Genomic DNA, 16289 nt, shown 5'->3' with positions numbered 1-16289 from the left:
AAGACAGCGACCATAATGCCTTGGAGCTTGAGCTATACTATTCTGGTCTGGAACCCAGGGAGAAGGACACGGAGTCACCCGATTCAGAGTTACTCCTTGCAAACAACAGACGCAGAATAAAGTGGGAGAATTTAGTAGCCAAACAAGGGATTCTACCTAAGTTATATGCCCTACTCACTCCGTTATTAGAGAAGGCTCAAGCCCTAAACTTCCAAATTAACACGCCGAGATCACTCAACAAGTTGCGACAGTTACACGCAGATCTCATTACCTCCACATCACAAATCTTTAGCAGCAAGCCCAAAAGGCCCTGTGGTTCTACTCATGGTCCCTCCTGGTATAATTCTGCCTGTAGGAAGGCTAAGAGTGATCTCTTATCCTCAATTAAGACAGGACAGGATCGGGCAGAAATTAGGGAGAGAAGATCAGTATACCAATCCCTAATTAAGAATGCTAAACTCGAATGGGAATATGATAAATGGGAGAAACTAACGGAATTCTTGGCACACGGAGATTCCCGGAAATTCTGGCGCTGTGTAAATACAGGCTCAGAGGAGCTGGTCTCCGCGGTCGAACCTAACATCTCAGCCAAGACCTGGCGGGACCACTTCCAGTCCCTATACAGGTCTCTCGAGGGGACTGGAATTGACTCTGCGCAGACAGAAGCCAGTACTCCGTCGGGTCTCTCCTTCTCCCTCAAAGAAGTCAGAGTAGCTATTATGGGTCTCGCATCAGGAAAGGCACCAGGTCTGGATGGCCTTCCGGGAGACCTTTTTAAGCAAGAACCTGAAGTCTGGGCACCCTACCTTATGCTTCTATTTAATTCCATCCTGGAGGGTACGGAACTCCCAGATACTTTGCTGGGCGCAGAGATTGTCCCAATTTTTAAAAAGGGCTCTCCTCTGCTCCCAGCCAACTATAGACCAATCAGTCTCATTGATGTCTCCCAAAAATTATTTGGCAGACTCATTCTCAACCATCTGCAAGACTGGATTGAGGAATCCAATATTATGAGTACATACCAGGCTGGTTTTAGAAGAAAAGTTTCGACTATTGACCAGATTTTTCGTTTAAATTTTATCCATTGGAAGACCGTTCAAATTGAGGGCGGCACTTTATATACGGTCTTTGTTGATTTACGTGCCGCCTTCGACTTAGTGCCCAGGGAAAAACTTTGGGTTGTCCTGGATGATCTTGGCCTCCCAAATGACATACTTGTCATTTTAAGAAGACTGCACCTAGGTAATTTTGCAAGGGTGAGGTGCGGGAGAGGGGGTGCCCTCACTGATCGTTTCCCCGTTGACAGGGGGTTAGACAGGGTTGTGTGCTGGCACCAACTCTTTTCTGCCTCTTTGTCAACGGGGTGATCAGTCACCTGAACGCACTGGAAGACTCTGATGCTCCAAGACTTGGAGGCACGAGGGTACCCGCTATTCTTTTCACGGACGATACCCTGTTGCTCTCCAAGTCTCCCATGGGCATGCAACGGATCCTTGATGGGTTCGCACTCTTCTGTGAGAATCGGGGTTTGGAGATCAATGCGTCCAAAACAAAGTTTATGATCTTCAACCCCCCACTGAAAACACGTGCTAATCCTACTCTTGGGCCCTCCAGGCTAGAAAGGGTCTACACATTTGAGTACCTAGGGATAATACTAAACGAGTCTATGACCTGGGACTCGCACTGTACTAGGGCGAATTTGAAATTAACTCAAATGATAGGAGGACTAACAAGGATGTCCCGAGGTTTGACCTATCAGCCGTTTTCCCCTCGCCTACAAATATATAGAACACAGGTAAAAGGTGCAGTGATTTATGGGGCCGAATTATGGGGGCACACTGTTACTCAGACTATGCAGGTCACAGAGAATAATTTTCTCAGACAATTAACAGGCCTCCCGCCTAGTACCCCTCTGTTACCCCTGAGACTCGATCTAGGCCTTAGACCAATCAAGGAAGAACTGGGTCTTAAACCATTATTGTATTGGCGCAAATTATGGTCTACACCAGAATTGTTTGATTATAGATCTGAGCTTCAGGAAATCATGAGACTTTGCAACCCTGTACGGTTTCCTTGGCTCAGATATATTAAACATACATGCGAGGCATTAGGCAGACAGAATCTTTGGTCTGATCCGGTAAACACCTGCCCCAGAATTTCAAGGAAGTCTCTTTCTAAAGACTTCTATGATTATCACTTACGTGCTCAAATCAATAATGTAGAGGAGAGGTCCCTAGCGGGTAAATTTTTGGGGTCAAAAGACTCATACCTCCAAGAGCTTGTATATGACAATATTGGCCCCCCGCTCACTAGGAAGCTTTTCATGCAATGGCGTTACAGCACCCTCCCTCTTAAAGCGCACACTGCTTCTTGGGCAAAATCCGAGACTTCATCACAATGTCCAGCCTGTGCCCACCCGAGGGAGTGCGATCTGCACATAATATTTTTCTGCCCAGCATACAGTAGAGCCAGAAAATACTGGCTTGTCCCAATACTTAAAAATTTGGGCTTTAGGGGCTATCTTCCGGCATACAGGATTTTAAAAAGAGATCTCTCGGCCCCAATTGTATTTGCAGTTTCAAGATTTTTAACGGCAATGTGGCACAGTCGTAGTCAATGTATTAAGTCATCATTACTTGTATGACCGTTTTTTACTCTGGTCAACTGTTCGTAAATTATTATGCATTTTATTCACTTCAAAAGTTTTTATGCTGTACTCTTTTATGGTCCTAGAGACCGAAATAAAGATCAAGAATGAATGAATTAATCAACAGCATACCGTATGGTGAACTCCTTCGCCTAAAACGCAATTCTTCCTGTGACAAAGATTTTGAGAAAGCAGCTATTGGCTGTATAGCTAGATTTAGGACGAGAGGTTATGATCTGGATCTGTTACAGACCACATATAAAAGAGTACAGAGAATTCCCCGCAAAGAGCTTTTTAAAAACAAAGAACAGACAAAAGCAGAGGTAGGGGACAATGTAGACCCCGACACAGGTACCTTTCGTATGATTACCACATATTCAGAGGATGCGAATACCTTAAGAAGTATGCTTAAAAAGAACTGGCATATCCTCCAAATGGATTTAGTAATAGGCAAAGATATTCCATCTAGACCCCTGATTGCTTTCCGTAAAGCTAGATCGTTGAAGGACCGATTAGTCCAGAGCCATTTGTCACCAATCACATCCGATACAGGGACTTTAAAAGAGATGAAAGGGTTCTTCCCGTGTGGTAAATGCAGGGCCTGTGCCAATAGTAAAAGAGTCCTCACATATAACATCTCGGGTGTCACACAACAGAAAGTGATCAAAAGATTTATCACATGTTCTACATCACATGTTGTATATTGTTTAGTCTGTCCTTGCGGGCTTAGATACATTGGCAGCACCATCAATAGCGTCAAGTTACGCATTCTCGAACATCAACGAGCCATAGCAAATAAGGATGCGAATTATCCTGTTGCTAGGCATTTCGCGATCAAACATCAAAGCAACAGGGAGCTGTTGCAATACTTTGGGGTCGATCAAGTCCCTTTGAACGCAAGAGGGGGAGACAGGGTTCTAAAGCTGCGTAGATTAGAATCCAGTTATATCATTGATTTACAGACTAAGGCACCTAAAGGACTTAATAGCGGGGAGGAACTCACAGTACACTTAGGAAGTTGATCTAACCGAATATTCTTTATGTTCTTCTGTTCCATTTTTGTTGAAAGTATATATTATCATGGTTGATTTAACATCCTAGGAGAGAGCCATGTTTTTAAACCCTCTCAATCACAGTTGTCGTTGTTCTCACTGATTTTCGGTGGGAAATATGGTAACTGTGATAGCAGGAAATGTATTATGCAATATTGTGAAATTTTCATATTGGATTTTAACCGATACACAGTGTGATGTTGTTCATGACTGATCTATTGATGCCGATTATGTGCTCTACATTTTAGATTCACTATAGGAGGTAATATACTATTGAGTATTTACACTGAGATCGTCATATCGAATTGTACCGATACACGGTGTTATGTTGTTGATGAATGATCCACTGATGCTAACTCCGAATGATTAGCCATGATAGGAGGCAATATACTATGTAGTTTTCATTGCTTTATAGTTTGACTACACCGATACACTGTGTCATGTCGGTTGTAACCTTTCCACATTAGTGGACACCGAATATGTGCAATATGTTAAGCACGACAGTGGAGTACTCACAATTGAGCATATATGTGTATATATTGATATACTGTGATTTTCCCATGTGCGTAATTTTATGTTGGGATTTAAAGAGGATCGTTCCATGGATTTCCCCAATATTTTGTATATACGATACACCATGCCAAGATGGCCGCCACTTTCACATATGAATTCAAGTGGTCTTTGAATACAAACGTCACTTCCGTAATCACGTGCTTGTTAATTTAAAAATGCGCCTTCACCGCGATTTTTGTAAACACTGACGAAGGAATTTCCGAAACGCGTCTGTTTTCTTGTGTGGCTTAATAAACATCTATGAAGCGACCCTCCGAGTGCTGGACTTTCACTGCGAGTTACGTGAGTCTTGGAGCATTTATCTTTACGTTGAGCACTGCAACGATGAGCACCCGCCTCTGAGTGCCTTGGTTTTCGGTGCAACCTTGGAGCTGGATATATATATATATATATATATATATATATATATATATATATATATATATATATATATATATATATATATTATCTACTGGCGGTCGCCAGTAGATAGTTATAGTTACAACCTAGTTTCCATAGGAAATCTCAAAATTCTATTTTGAATAACTTTGGCGCCGGTTGACGAATCCTCGCAAAATTTTCAAAACTAATGGGGCACTCCGTTCAGCTCCTACCCTGAAAGTCTCGGGGTGATTCGTCAAGCGGGAGCCGAGAGAAAAGGGGGGTCCCAAAACGCATTTTCCCCATGCATTTTTCCATAGGACCTTTAGACACAGCTACAGCCAGAACGGCTGAACAGAATTACTTGAAATTTGGCAAAGAGGTAGTCCTCAGGTCAGGCATGTGCCTTTTGCATATATGGTGTAAATCCGTTCAGTAGTTCCTGAGAAAATCAAAAGTAAAATCATATACATATCTGGGCGGAGCCTAACCACACATCTCATTGTGAGATCTGATTGGCTGTCAGCACTTCATCCAAGAAGTGTTGGCAGCCATCTTGGGACCAATATACATGATAGCACCTCATTAAAAAGCATTGCAGTTAATAGAAGGTTTTAAGACTTTAGTTACATTATAAATCATTTGTTGATGGTACCATACTCATTTTAGGAATTGTAGTATGTTCTAAGGTGATTTTACCATGTGAAAAAGCCTTCTGCTGGGATATCATGAATCATGTTTGAGAGAAAACTATTTTCACATGCTTTTCCCACAGAGGTTTGGAAGGTGATCTATAAGCTAAACTGAGAGCATATTTTCTGTAAATTCACATTATCTTTCTCAGTCATGTGAGAATGAAGTCTGACATTCTCAGTAAAACATGTACATCCAACAAGGGCAGAGACTGTCAGTTGATTCCTTTGTGTTCTACTGCAGCTTCCCAGAGTGTTCCAAAGAACAACTAGAGCGCTAACAGCCTTACTTATGACAAAGGTATGGCACACCTGAAGCCATCTTGATTGGAATAAAGTGGTAACATTTAAAACATTTAATTTAAAAAGGAACAAAATGAGAGGGTTCATTTTGCCATAGAATGTATGATTAGTGCTGCAGAAAGAAAAATTAGGGCACATTTTGAGTGACTTCTCAAATCCTCTTCTATTTCATTAAAGAATTGTGACATGCAGACTGAAACATGCACTTTCAATACCAGCAGCAGACTTCCCTGGTGAGCAGTAGCTTTACTACAGTGATCTAATGAGCAACTAGAGTGCTAACATTCTGAATTTATGGCAAATTTGTGACACATCTGAATGCCTTCTTCATTGAATCAAAGTAAAAAAAACTGACAGTATGCCTACTGAGGAGACTGCAGTAAATGAGGAAATTAGGAAACTTCATAACAAGTCTCCCAAGATGGCCACCAGAGACAAAAGAGCCCAAATGTAGCACAAATATCACCGAGATGTAGCCCAAGTATAGCCCAATGACAGAAATCCAAGAGTGTTTTAAAGAACAACTAGAGCGCTAACAGTCTTACTTATGACAAAGGTATGGCACACCTGCAGCCATCTTGATTGGAATAAAGTGGTAACATTTAAAACATTTAATTTGCAAAGGAACAAAATGAGGGGGTTCATTTTGCCATAGAAATTATGACTAGTGCTGCAGAAAGAAAACTTAGGGCACATTTGGACTTCTCAAATCCTCTTCTATTTCATTAAAAAGTTCTGACATGCAGACTGAAACATGCACTTTGAATACCAGCAGCAGACTTCCCTGGTGAGCAGTAGCTTTACTACAGTGATCTAATGAGGAACTAGAATGCTACCATTCAGAATTTATGGCAAATGTGTCACATCTGAATGCCTTCTTGATGGAACCAAAGTAAACAAGCATTGAAAATGCAATAGGTCTCGCCCTCGTTTAAGTTAAAGCAATTCTGTTTGTAATTAGGTGGCTTTTTAGCTTTGCTTTTATTAGTGTTTTTCAAAATTTCATGTAAATAACATGCATATCTGTATATGTATGCATGCATTTATATTTATCTTTATATAGATATGCAGATTATATATATGTTTATATATGTATGTATATACACATACATATATATATAAATGCATATATGTGCATATGTGTGCGTGTAGAGAGAGGTAGAGAGAGGTAGAGAGGTAGAGATGTAGAGGTAGAGACGTAGAGGTAGAGAGGTAGAGGTAGAGAGGTAGAGGTAGAGAGGTAGAGGTAGAGAGGTAGAGAGTAGTAGAGAGAGAGGTAGAGAAAGGTAGAGAGGTAGAGAGTAGAGGATGAGTAATAGAGAGTAGAGAGAGAGTAGTAGAGAGAGTGGTAGAGAGTAGTAGAGAGAGTAGCAGAGAGTGAGTTGGAGAGAGTAGTAGTGAGTAGTAGAGAGTGAGTAGTAGAGAGTAGTAGCGAGTGAGAAGTAGAGAGTAGTAGAGAGTAGTAGAGAGTGAGTAGTAGAGAGTGAGTAGTAGAGGGAGTAGTAGAGAGTGAGTATTAGAGAGTGAGTAGTAGAGAGTAGTAGAGAGTGAGTGGTGGAGACTGAGTAGCAGAGAGAGTAGTAGAGAATGAGTAGTAGAGAATGAGTAGTAGAGTGAGTAGTAGAGAGTAGTAGAGAGTGAGTAGTAGAGAGTAGTAGAGAGTGAGTAGTAGAGAGTAGTAGAGAGTAGTAGAGAGAGTAGTAGAGAGTGAGTAGTAGAGAGTGAGTAGTAGAGATTGAGTAGTAGAGAGAGAGTAGTAGAGAGAGTGAGTAGTAGAGAGTAGTAGAGAGAGTAGTAGAGAGTAGTACAGAGTGAGTAGTAGAGAGTGATTAGTAGAGAGTAGTGGAGAAGTAGAGAGTGAGTAGTAGAGTGAGTGGTAGAGTGAGTAGTAGAGAGCAAGTAGTAGAGAGTGTGTAGTAGAGAGAGAGTAGTAGAGAGTAGTAGAGGGTGAGTAGAAGAGAGTGAGTAGTAGAGAGAGTAGTAGAGTAGTAGAGAGTGAGTAGTAGAGAGTGAGTAGTAGAGAGTGAGTAGTAGAGAGTAGTAGAAAGTGAGTAGCAGAGAGAGTAGTAGAGAGTAGTAGAGAGTAGTAGAGTGAGTAGTAGAGAGTGAGTAGTAGAGAGAGAGAGTAGTAGAGAGTGAGTGGTAGCGAGTAGTAGAGTGAGTAGTAGAGTGAGTAGTAGAGAGAGTAGTAGAGTGAGTAGTTGAGAGTGAGTAGTAGAGAGTAGTAGAGAGTAGTAGAGAGTAGTAGAGAGTGAGTAGTAGAGAGTGAGTAGTAGAGAGTGAGTAGTAGAGAGAGTAGTAGAGAGGGAGTAGTAGAGAGAGAGAGTAGTAGAGAGAGAGTAGTAGAGAGTAGTAGAGAGTGAGTAGTAGAGTAGTAGAGAGTGAGTGGTAGAGAGTAGTAGAGAGTAGTAGAGAGTGAGTAGTAGAGAGTGAGTAGTAGAGAGTAGTAGAGTAGTAGAGAGTATTACTAAGTGAGTAGTAGAGAGTGAGTAGTAGAAAGTAGTAGCGTGTGAGTAGTAGAGAGTGAGTAGTTTAATTTAAAAGGAACACAATGAGGAGGTTCATTTTGCCATAGAAATAATGATTAGTGAGGAAAAAATAAAAATTAGGGCACATTTTGAGTGACTTATCAAATCCTCTTCTATTTCATTAAAAAATTCTGACATGCAGACTGAAACATGCACTTTCAATACCAGCAGCAGACTTCCCTGGTGAGCAGTAGCTTTACTACAGTGATCTAATGAGCAACTAGAGTGCTACCATTCAGAATTTATGGAAAATGTGGGACACATCTGAATGCCTTCTTGATGGAATCAAAGTAAACAAGCATTGAAAATGCAATAGGTCTCGCTCTCGTTTAAGTTAAAGCAATTCTGTTTGTAATTAGGTGGCTTTTTAGCTTTGCTTGTATTAGAGTTTTTCAAACTTTCATGTACATACCATGCATATGTATGCATATATGTATATGTTTTCATGGATTTATATTTATATAGATATGCAGATTATATTTATATGTTTATATATTCACTGAAAAAACCATAGGTTTCACACACGTTATAGTTATGAATTAGCATTTAAAAAACCTTGCAAATTCACTTAAAAAACCATAGGTTTCACACATGTTATAGTTAGCTGGACATTTCACTCGTAAAAAACCAATGAAATTCCCCCGTTATAGTTAGTGCAGGCAACTATAACTCACGCGACCGCAATCCTCTGCTGATGACGTCAGATATTACATCACTGTATTTAGACACTTATTTACCCATGTCTTCTTCCATTAATCGTTAGCTATACATATATTACAAATATTTATTTTTCATAAAGACACATATGTCATCAGTGATGTAATATCTGACGTCATCAGCAGAGGATTGCGGTCGAATGAGTTATAGTTGCCTGCACTAACTATAACGGGGGAATTTCATTGGTTTTTTACGAGTGAAATGTCCAGCTAACTATAACATGTGTGAAACCTATGTTTTTTTAAGTGAATATATATATATATATATATATATATATATATATATATATATATATATATATATATATATATATATATATAAAAAGAAGTTGCCTCCAAGATGAAGCCACACTACGGTGAGTAAGGTCCTTTATTTGTGGAATACAGGACAAACAGACCAGCTGCTCCTTTGCATGTATCACAAGCCAAACGTGTTTCGAGCGTGGAACACTTTTGATCACTGGCAAAAGGGGAAAGGCAGCAATCGCACCACCTGCGTGAATTTAAATGTCCCGCCTCTGTGGGCGTCCACGCAAAGAATGATGGTAGTTGTAGTGCATGCTAAAAATGTTAAATGTTACCCCCAGTGGGTTGCATGCCTCGCCCCCAAATGTTCAAATTGTTTTACCCAAGTGGGCTGCGCCGAAGCTGTCCGGGCCATCATCCCGTCCATACAGCATCCACAAAGCGGACTTGCCGTCCCCACAGCGTCTCTTTATCCTTGTCGCTGCAGGCCCGCCATGATAGCAGTGGGGCTCCATCGCGGCGGGGCACGCCGCATTCACATAGAAAAAAGAAGTTGCCTCCAAGATGAAGCCACACTACGGTGAGTAAGGTCCTTTATTTGTGGAATACAGGACAAACAGATCAGCTGCTCCTTTGCATGTATCACAAGCCAAACGCGTTTCGAGCGTGGAACGCTCTTGATCACTGGCAAAAGGGGAAAGGCAGCAATCCCACCACCTGCGTGAATTTAAATGTCCCGCCTCTGTGGGCGTCCACGCAAAGAATGATGGTAGTTGTAGTGCATGCTAAAAATGTTAAATGTTACCCCCAGTGGGTTGCATGCCTCGCCCCCAAATGTTCAAATTGTTTTACCCAAGTGGGCTGCGCCGAAGCTGTCCGGGCCATCATCCCGTCCATACAGCATCCACAAAGCGGACTCGCCGTCCCCACAGCGTCTCTTTATCCTTGTCGCTGCAGGCCAGCCATGATAGCAGTGGGGCACTTTGTTGTGTAAACTGCTGCACCAGTTGGTTACTAGCTACGTGAAAGTCTATATTATTTATTGATTAGTTAACTGAGTATTTGTATGGGAGAGTGAATGTGTGTGTGGTTCTGTAGGGGGTATGTGACTGCCCAAAGATGTGTGAATAGTTGATTCAGTAGGTATATGAAGTTAAAACTACATGTTATAACAGTTGTTTGGGTGAGTGAATATCTTTATGGGTGTGGTGATGAGCCAATATGTGTCTCAATGGCACATGTCCAACAAACTAGAAAAATAAAAGCCAGTGTATGTGTCAGTTGTTGTATATAAATAAGTATATATAAGAGTCAGTGATTGTATGAGTGACTGTATGGATAACTGTATCATTTAAGAGCGGGAAAAAAAACAATCGAGTTGAAAGTAGAAAAATAAACAAAATCAGCATAGAGCATCATTTTCAATATGTGTAGCTATTTGTTCTTCTACCTACACGTTGTTAATTACTTTCTTCATCTACATTAACTCTATTATTTATCTCAAATACATTTGCCAAAACATAGATTCTCATTTACATCTGGTACAATATAAACAACAGATATATAAACTATTTGCTTTTCAACACAATTTTCCAAATGCAATATCAATTACCGTAAATAGTACTCCAAACACTAATTATAAGTACTAATAGTTTGCACTCCTGTTTACTTTCTGTTCACTACTTCCCAATAGGCCAAATGATGTACTCAAAACTTTAGCTTCAAAAATAACAAACATGAATTTGGTAATTCATATGACAATCTAGGTTTGAATTCCAAGTGGTCATCATTGCAATGTGTTCATTATTTATTACACTTTAAATACACAGCATAGTGTCCTGATGTTGTAGTAGGTCCATCATGGAAAATAATAGCCACTGCTACAAACATTCTTCCTGAAATAGATATTTGACTTGCATTAAAATTTTAATTTTTGTTTCCAATTTTCTTCCATTTGCTCTACAACGTATTAGCATTAAAATGACATATTTTCCAAATCTTTCTAGATGTAATGTAGACAACATCTCTGATCTATAATGCGAACATCTCATACCCTGATTGGCTGCTTTTATCAATTTGTTAAAAGGTACTGATTTGCAATCTGGTACCGTCAAGTATATGAATTGTTCTGGTTGTATTTCAGTGACAGAAGTAAATGAACACTCTTCAAATTTATGATCCCACCTGTAAGTTAGTCCCAAAAAGTTTTCAATCTTTATTCCTTCATGTTCTAATACTCCAAGTATAAGGGTAAGACATTTTTGTGCATCTTGTTGTATATTAAGAGTAAATGTCAAAGAACCCGTTCATATATCCAAAAATGCTGAATACCAGAAGCATTATGGATTTTACTTCTGTCAGTTACTTACTGTTGAAATACATGATGTAGTAAAGACCAGAATCTTTTTTCATGATTTTCCATGATTTCATGTTGAAGATCTTGTAGATAAAAGACAACATTCAGAATCACATTAGCATAGCAGTTGATACCTAAACTATTTTCCAACTGGTATCCTACAATGTCATCAACAGTTTCCATTTTCTTTTTCTTTATGCTTTCAAGTTTCTCTTCATTTGTTTTCTTTTTTTGAAACTTTGCATCTTTGACATATTTCCATTTTGGGAACACTATTCGCTTCTCATATATGGGATATTCACCTAAATCAGGAGTATAAAATCTTCTTAAACAATTGTACTCTCTTTCACAATTTGCATCATTACTAAACTTTTTGTCATCAAAATCCATCAAATACAAACCAGACAATGTTCTTACTCGAGACAATGCAATGTATACCATTCCCTCATTGAACATTGTTCTTCCAATATTTGCAAAAGCAGTGTCTATACTTAAAACTTAGGATTTATGAATAGTTACTGCCTATGCTAAAGACAGAGGAAACTGATGTCTGTGAACACACAAATCTTTTACAAGCAAAAAAGATCCAGCACAACACCCAATCTGTCTTACCTCTTTAATCTGATCAAATTTTATAATTAGATTCAATCTCTATTCTGAAAATTTACAAAATTAGCAACTTTTCCCATTGCTCCATATACTAAACCGTCTTCTATATTCAAATTAAGCTGTAAAGTTCCCTGATAGTTTATACATACATGTAAAGTCTTTTCTAAGCCTGCAGTTTTAGATACAGACTTTTCCAAAGCATGCAATTTAGTCTGTAGTTTCTCTGTAAGAAGAATAGTCACTCCCTGGTGTTCAATTTTATTAATAGCTTCCATTTCCTCTATTTGTTCTTTTTCCAGTTTGAGAAGTTGATTAAATACAGAACACTCCTGTAGGCATTAGGCAAACTATAGACTGCTTTTCTCCAAGCATGTTGCACATTACTTCAGCTTCGATGTTTCCAGTTGTAAACAAGTTCCTTAGTAGCTGACTTTCTAAAGCTAGTTTACCATGTTTCGTCAAAACACCAATTCTTATGTCTTGAAGAATATTTCCGTAATCTTCATCACTTGTTTGTCACATATTCTTAACACGTTTTTTATATTCAAAATGTAACCAAATGTTCACATTTCCAATACTTCCCAAAGATTTCCTAGTGTCTTCATGGACAAGAGTTTTAAAAGCAGCTTGTCCTTTTACAGGAGTAAGTTGTAGTAGATCTCCGAATTCAATTAAATATTTTCTTCCAAACAGAACATCGTAATACGTTTTTAAAATCTGTTGCATTCTTAAATGTACAAAGGCAAGCATTAGGTTTGCTACCATGCTACCTCATCATTGATTAAAAGTGTAAGTTTCTTCAGTACTCTTGAGACTTCATAACAAGCTTCTCCAGATAGCTTCTGATATTCCAAATGTATTATCATGTTCAACTGGTAGCATAAGTAATCAATGTAAAGTAATCTCTTTAATGTTGTATGCTGCTAATCCAGTTGGAGCTATTATAACACAAGATAAATGTGATTCTGTAGTTTTGCGCAGAGAACTGGTCAAAATTGTAATTAAGAAACATTTTCCTGTTCCAGCTTGACCACTGATGTACATTAGAATATGTTTAAATGATGAACCGAGGCATTCTTTTTTTTCATGTAGCAAACCATGTTATATCTGTTGTTTGACTTGTAGATATATTTCTTTCTGTCCAATATTTAGTTGTTCTTCTAGCTTTTCCAACTTAATAATATCCTGTTGTGCTTGTTGCAATGCAGTTTCTACCTCATTCATGGCGATTGCTGCTTCATTTTTGATAATTGGTTGTCCCAGGGGATCTTGACTCAGTGGACCAGAACTTTGACTATCTTGAGAACTTTCTCTAGCTGCAATAGTACTTTCTTGTTCAATCTCATCATTTAACATTTGTAGATATATAGGGATAATTGTGCACTGAATACTATCTTTACTTGCATTAAAAGAATCCTCATAGCATTCAAAATCTCCAAGTAATTCCGTTTCACTAAGCCAAGGCTTGAACAGTTGCAGAAGTGCTATATAGCAATATTCCCAATTATCTGGACTTTCGCAACTGAGTTTTCTATGGTTAAGAAGATTTCCTTTTGCATGTTTTACCAAACATCTGTCACATCCAATTACTGCATATGTTTCTTCTTTTATATTTTCTGTAACTTTTCTTTTAAAGCTGTAATGTTGAAGTATTTCATACAGACATGGGTTTTTGAGATGTGGACTCCTTTTGGGATAGTATGTATCCAACATATTAGTTTTAACAATATCTGTACTTTCTGGTTCATTCTGTGCTAAGTATTCGATTTCTTGCAAAGATTTCAATGCTCTATGTCGTGTAGCAGCATGACCTAGACTTACCCAAAGGATTCCTCAGGACTTTGAATATAAACTGGCAGAGCTCAAGCGATCTGAACATTCATAGGATCCAATCTCTCGATGGGAAAGCATTTTCAAGGTGAAGCTGTAAAATATCTTGCTAAGACTCTTGTCTTGTGAAATTTCTTCCCACATTTCTTTCATCTCTGTCTTTCCAGATTTGGTTATATATGATGTAACATAGCGAGCAACAACAATTAAATTGTCTGCAACATATTAGATATCCATGTTTGTATTCCACATTTTCAAAATACATGGATTGTAGTACTTTGAAGCTTCTGTTCTTTTTAGGTTGTATGTATTCTTGGGAGATTTCCGAGTTATTGTATGCCTTACTGCTGATAAAAAACGATTTACTCTTCCTTTAGAAATTATAGGACGTGGGAATCCAAAACGACATTTTGTACAAAATTTTCCTTTACATTGGTATTTTCGTCTGCAGTATTTCCCACATCGATGACTTTGAAACCGTAAAACATCTTGTCTCAAGCTCTTTTCTTCTCCATCTCATGCAATGGCACATGTAACCTACTGTTCAGTTTCATCAGTATAAATTCCAAATGTTGGTGCATTCTTTGTCAATAATAGCATGTGTATATGAGGAGCACCTCTGGCTTGGTACTCCTTTCACCCAAAATAATCTGTTACCTCTCCAAGAGGTGGATTATTTTTATTGCAAATAAATGACATCATAGCTTGAAACCTATAATTAAAATATCTGCACACATTTACAGGATCCAAGGAACACAGTTCTACAGCTGTCTTCAATTCAATGCTTTTAACATTTGAATTTCCACCTCGTAGAAATTCAAGTACATTTTCCCATGCATATTCAGCACAGCTAAGTGTTACAAACCATGTAGGAGTACCTAAGTTTCTTAACATGCATTTAAGTTCTCCATCACAACGATACCAATATTCATTGGCACCACGTAGCCATGCCATCAAATTAATTAACTGAGATTCTACATTTTCATCTCTTTGTTGAACTTTGCATATGACTTCCTTTGCAGAAACATGTGGAAGATAAACTCCTGTTTTTAATATGTGGTTCAATGCATATGAAAGTGTAGACAAATCACTTTCAAACAGAAGATGAAATATATATGGAATGCACTGTCGAAATCTTGGATCTTCAGAGTACAATCTTGTCGAGCGGTATTCTGAAGCTGGAATCCGTACAGATTGCTCATCAAATCATCCTCCTTCTCCAGTGGGGAATAGCTGTGGAAAACAACGAGCTTCTAAACATTTTTCGCATACACTCATGGGAGTTCCATTTGCTTCCTTAATTTGAAATAATTCAATACTATTTCCAATCATTTCCTTTGAATGTAGAAGATGTATATTATAATGTTCATAAATCTCTTCACTCTTGGACTTATCCACTTTTTCCATTTGGCCACTTGAAATTTCAGTTTCATCTTCATACAAGATTACCTGTTCATCAGCATTTACATTCTTATAATAAATATTATTCTGTACCAGATATAATGTAGCATCTTGAAGTTTATGAACATCTACAAACTTTTGTCATATTTTTTGACTCTTGGTTAGTACACCATTTACTAGAATACCTACTGCCTTATTTTTCTCCCTGTCTACACCAACAGTTTCAATATTTTTCTTAAAATCAAAAAGTAAGTACACAATTCTTCCTTTCAAACCTCTTTGTAAATCTGTTGGTGGCAGCTTACCTGTTTTAGACTCCATACGAACTATAGCCTGAAATGGGTGCACAGATTGAATATGAATGCATTAAAGTCTGTCAGTTCATGAGGAATAGCTACCAACTCTAAGTTGTTATGAACTGCTCTAGCTGGCATATTGTTCTCTTCTAATTTGTTGTAACAATATTTACAAATAAGGTAATCAGTAGCCAACTCAAACCGACCTTCTATCAACAAATAAGCACCAAATTGCTGCCACTTATCTTTATTTTCCTTTTCACTTTGTAAATATAAATCAACATTCCTAGTTTGACTTCTATAGTGAGTACGTCGACAACAAATCCAAACATTGTTTGGTTTTTCAGATGAAACTGTCTAAAACTTTGTAATTTCTTCTGCAAACTCGTCGATACTATTCTCTTTCACCTATTCTTCAACACCTACACTCATCAAGCTCTCACTTTCTCTACACTCCTCTTATGAACCAAAAAAACAAAACTGTATATCATCACAAACTTTTTGTACATCTGATAGTGAACCATGCAGAAGAGCTGTGTTCAGTTCACTTAAACATAATGCCGGACTTTTTATATAGTAGAGTCTCCTTACTAACTTCTGCATTTCTGAGTGGTGTACTGCTAACATTCTTAAATGATGAAAAGTACTTCTTCACACTTTTCTTGAAAGTCAAGCTGGAG

This window comes from Triturus cristatus, chromosome 11 (genome assembly GCF_964204655.1).
Source record: "Triturus cristatus chromosome 11, aTriCri1.1, whole genome shotgun sequence".
NCBI lineage: Eukaryota > Metazoa > Chordata > Amphibia > Caudata > Salamandridae > Triturus > Triturus cristatus.
This window is presented reverse-complemented; position numbering follows the sequence as displayed.